General features: G+C 44.8%; 1 pseudogene across 1 annotated transcript; it reads right to left on the bottom strand.

Annotated features, from left to right (window-relative positions):
* Positions 1–3,522: 3,522 nt before the first annotated feature.
* Positions 3,523–3,794, bottom strand: LOC307099985 (coiled-coil-helix-coiled-coil-helix domain-containing protein 7-like; annotated as a pseudogene). The gene has a single exon. The product of its transcript is annotated as a coiled-coil-helix-coiled-coil-helix domain-containing protein 7-like (transcript).
* Positions 3,795–5,021: the final 1,227 nt, after the last annotated feature.

Raw genomic sequence — 5,021 nt, 5'->3', positions numbered from 1 at the left:
GGATCTTGTCTCCTTGGGATAGTTTTGTTATTGATTAGTGATGCCTGTCATGGGCAGCTGAGGAGAAAGAATATGGGGATTTGTGTGTCACATTTGCCATCCCAAGGTTAAGGGGCTGCTTCTGCTCAGAGAAAACCCTCTACACGCTCCTGGAAAAGACAGTAGGATGAATCCTGGACTCAGACAGATCAGAGCTCAAATTCTGGCTGAACTGCATCTTCCCTATAAGACTTCAGGCAAGTCACTTCCTGTCACTGAGCTTCATTCCCTCCTCTGCAAAGAACAGAAATCTCTCCCTCCTGGGGTTGTTCTGTGGACTGTGTGGACTGTGTGCCATGCCCAGCATGCAATAGTGCTTGGCTATGGTTGATGTCAGCCTGTCCAGACCTCCCTCCCTGTAGCCCAGGGTCTAAAGCTGACTCAGTTTTATCTCCAGACCCGGCTCCAGGGTTGGTTCCAACTCTGTCCTCCAAATCTGGCGGATACCCTCGGCTGCATCTTGCACCTGGGTTCTGTCTCCAGAGCTCTCAGATCTTTGGCATCCACCATCCGGTTATGCCCCCACCTGGTGGCAGTGCACATAAAACAAAGCAGGCACAGGGACAGATGGGCTGGGGACTCAGTTTGGGAGGGGTGTCCCACACCTGGCCCCAACTCACTTCCCTCCACCTGGGCCTGCCAGGGAGGGTGCTCCTTGCCAACCACAGTGGGGGCTGTCCCCATGCCTGGCTGCCTCCCAAGTCTTGGCCTGGTGTTACAACCTCAACATTTATGCCTGCAGGTGGCTGGGATCACGTTACCTCCTTTGTTACCTGGCATGGACTAGAGGGACTTTGGGGAACTGTGAGGAGGAGGAGGAGGGGACACCTCCAAAGCATCTTGCTGGTGCCTGAGCCAGGGTAACTTTGGGAAGCAACAAATGCTCAGGATGAGACAAGGGTGAACCAAGCTGGGATACAAGGGGCAGAGGTGACCTCCCTCTGCTACTCCATTCTCACCTGGTCCCTTAACTCCCATCCCTACCTCTCACTCCAACACTCCATCCTCCACTCAGCAGTCAGAGGGAACATTTCAAAACACAAATTGTATCCTGTCCCTATTCTGCTTAGTTCCTTCTGTGGCTGCTTTTGCCCCCGGGGAAATGAATGGATGGATAGATGAGTGAATTAATTAATGAATTAATTGCACTTGTCAGCCTGTTTCACACATGGAGCCAGAGAAGTCTCTGTAGAACTTGAATCAGAATATTAGGTCACTGGGTCCTGTCTCTCTTCCACAGGTCTCCAGTGCTCTCTTAATCAAGTCCACATTCTCCACATGGCCCACAAGCCCCTGCCCTGCCCTGCCCTGCCCTGCCCTCAACTCCTCCCTCTCCCCCTTGCTCACTTTGCTGCAGCCATATGTCCCTCACTCTTTCTCCAACATGCCAGCATGGTCCTGCCCCAGGGCCTTTGCACAGGCTGTGTCAGTGGCCTGGCACACTGTTTCCCAAGCTCTTTTCTAAAAATAATTTTTTAGTCTAGCCAGTTTGGCTCAGTGGATAGAGTGTCAGCCTTCGGACCAAAGGGTCCCGGTTCGATTCCAGTCAAGGGCACATACCTCAGTTGCAGTCTTCTCCCCGGCCTGGGCCCTGGTGGAGGCAACCAATCGATGTGTTTCTCTCAAATTGATATTTCTCTCTGTCTTTCCCTCTCTCTTGCACTCTCTCTAAAAATCAATGGGAAAATACCCTCGGGTGAGGATTAAAAAATAGATAATTTTTTATTTTTCAATTACAGTTTATGTACAATATTATATTTGTTTCAGGTGTACAACCCAGTGGTTAGACATTTATATAACTTACAAACAGATCACCCCAATAAATCCAGTACTCACCGGATACCATACATACTTATTAGAATATTCCTGACTATATTCCCTGTGCCGTACTTTACATCCTCATGACTAATCTGTAACTGCCAATTTGTATTTCTTAATCCCGTCACCTTTTTCACGGGTACCCCTAACCCCCTCCCACCTGGCAACTGTCAAACTGTTCTCTGTATCTCTGAGTCTGTTTCTGGTCTGCTTGCTCGCTCATTTATTTTGGTTTTTAGAGTTCACATATAAGGGAAATCATCTGGCATTTGTCTTTCTCTGTCCGTTTTATTTCACTCAGCACAGTACCCTCCCTGCCCATCCATGTTATTGCAGATGGCAGGATTTTATTCTTTTTTATGGTTGAGTCATATTCCATTGTATGTGTATGTACACACACACACACACACACACATATATAATTCCCTTCTTCTATATTCATTCATCTATTGATGGACATCTAGGTTGCTCCCATATATTAGCGAATGTAAATAATTCTGCAATGAACATATGGATGTGCATGTCTTTACAATTTAGTGTTTGGGGTTTCTTCAGATAAGTACCTAGAAGTGGAATTGCTGAGTCCTTCCTTGTCTTTCTCTCTCTCTCTCTCTTTTAAAAAATATATTTTTATTGATTTCAGAGAAGAAAGGAGAGGGAGAGATAGAAACATCAATGATGAGAGAGAATCTTGATCGGCTGCCTCCTGCACGCCCCCTACGAAACCCCCGGCATATGGCCTGACCGAGAATTGAACCGTGACCTCCTGGTCCATAGGTCAATGTTCAACCACTGAGCCACGCCGGCTAGGCCCCTCCTTGTCTGTTGGTATAGCCTTTGTTTTAAAGTATATTTTGTCTGATATAAATATTGCTACCCCAGCTTGTTTTCTTTTCATTTCAATTTCCTAAAGTATCTTTTTCCATCTTTTTACTTTCAGTCTCTGTGTGTCTTTCGATCTGAAGTGAGTCTCTTGTAAACAGCGTATGTAAGGGTCTTATTCTTTTGTTTTTTAAAATATATTTTTACTGATTTCAGAGAGGAAAGGAGAGGGACAGATAGAGACATCAATGATGACAAAGAATCATTGATTGGCTGCCTCCTGCAAACAGCCTACAGGGGATTGAGCCCACTACCCGGGCATGTGTCCTGACCTGGACTGAAACCCTGACCTCCTGGTTCATAGGTTGATACTCAACCATTGAACCACACCAGCTGGGTGAGGTCTTGTTTTATCTATTTATATGTCTTTTGATTGAAGCATTCAATCCATTTGCATATAGAGTAATCGTTGATAGATAAATGTATTTATTGCCATTTTATTATTCATATTTTTATCTTTTTTCCCCTTCTTTTTCTTAAAGAAGACCCTTTAACATTTTTAAAATATATTTTTATTGATTTCAGAGAGAAAGGGAGAGGGAGGAGAGAGAGATAGAAACATCAATGATAAGAGAGAATCATTGGTCAGCTGCCTCCTGCACGCCCCCTACTGGGGATCGAGCCAGCAACCCGGGCATGTGCCCTTGACGGGAATAGAACCCAGGACCCTTCCATCCACATGCCAATGCTCCATCCACTGAGCCAAACCAGCCAGGGCTCTTTAACATTTTTTAATTAAAATTATTTATTTCCTTTTAACTTAATCAATTTTCATGCAAACATTTAATAGGGCATCTTTCCCTTTGCTCCCAAGATTTCATCTCTTTCTGCTGCTCTTTGGCATTGTTGACTTCACTCCATTCTGTCTTATCTGCACCATGATAGAATTCCAAAATTTCCGGCAGTTTTTGTACTTCAGGAAGTAATTGGAACACCTTTCCCTGTCACCGTTATTTTTATCCACACCTCTGTCTGGTAGAAGCATCCGATTCCAACAAGCAAGAATGTGTGTCAGGACCTCTCAGGCTCCATGCTACCCCTGGCATCCTAACCGTCTTCTTACTTTCGGTGCTGCGCTGCCAGACACTGGCCGTCTCCAGCTCCGGACACGTCAATCTCTCATGCAGCTGGACTTGGTGTGCATCCCAACGTGCTGCCCTTTCATAGTTCTTGTAATACTGGTTTGGTGGTGATGAACTCCTTTAGCTTTTTCTTGACTGGGAAGCTCTTTGATTCTAAATGATAGTTTTCCTGGGTAAAGTAATCTTGGTTGTAGATCCTTGCTTTTCATCACTTTGAATATTTCTCTCCACTCACTTCTTGCCTGTGAAGTTTCTGTTGAGAAATTAGCTGAAAGTCTTATGGGAGCTCCCTTGTAGGGTAACTAACTGCCTTCCTCTTGCTGCTTTTAAGATTATCTTCTTCTCTTTTTAAATCCTCACCTGAGGATATGCTTATCGAGTTTAGAGAGAGGGGAATGGGGGGGGGGGAGTGGAGAGAGAGATAGAGATACAGGGAGAGAGAGAGAGAGAAACAATGATTAGTTGTCTCCTGTACACCACCACTGGGGATTGAACTCACAACCTAGGTATGTGCCCTGACTGGGAATCAAACCCACAACCTTTTGGTATATGGGACGATGCTCCAACCAACTGAGCCACACTGGTCAGAGCTCTCTTTGGGTTCATCTTGTTTGGGACTCTGCACTTCCTGGACTTGTGTGTCTACTTCCTTCACAAGTTCAGGTAAGTTTTCTGTCATTATTTTTTCCAACATGTTTTCAATGTCTTGCTCTCTCTCTTCTCCTTCTGGCAGCCCCCATAATGCAAATGCTTGAAGTTATCCCACAGGCTCCTTATACTATTCTCATTTTTAAATTATTTTTCTTCTTTTTGCTGTTACGATTTGATGTTTTCTGCTTCCTTAGCTGCCAAATCACTGACTTTATTTTCTGCTTCATCTACTGATGATTCCTTGTAACGTAGACTTCGTTTCTGACTGGTTCTTTTTTATGTTTTCTATCTCCATTTTTATGTTTCTATCTCTTTGTTGAATTTCTCACAGAGATCTTTGAGCATCCTTATAACCAGTGTTTTGAACTCTGCATCCCGTAGATGGCCTGTCTCCATTTTGTCTAGTTCTTTTTCTAAAGTTTTGTTCTGTTCTTGCATCAGGGACATGTTTCTCTGTCTCATGTTGGCTGCCTATCTGTTTGTCTCTATGGATTAGGTAGAGCTGCCACGTCTCCTTGGCCTCATACGGTAGGTGTCCTGCAGGGCCTA

The sequence above is a fragment of the Cnephaeus nilssonii genome, assembly GCF_951640355.1.
Source record: "Cnephaeus nilssonii genome assembly, chromosome: 5".
NCBI classification, from domain to species: domain Eukaryota; kingdom Metazoa; phylum Chordata; class Mammalia; order Chiroptera; family Vespertilionidae; genus Cnephaeus; species Cnephaeus nilssonii.
This window is presented reverse-complemented; position numbering and strand designations above follow the sequence as displayed.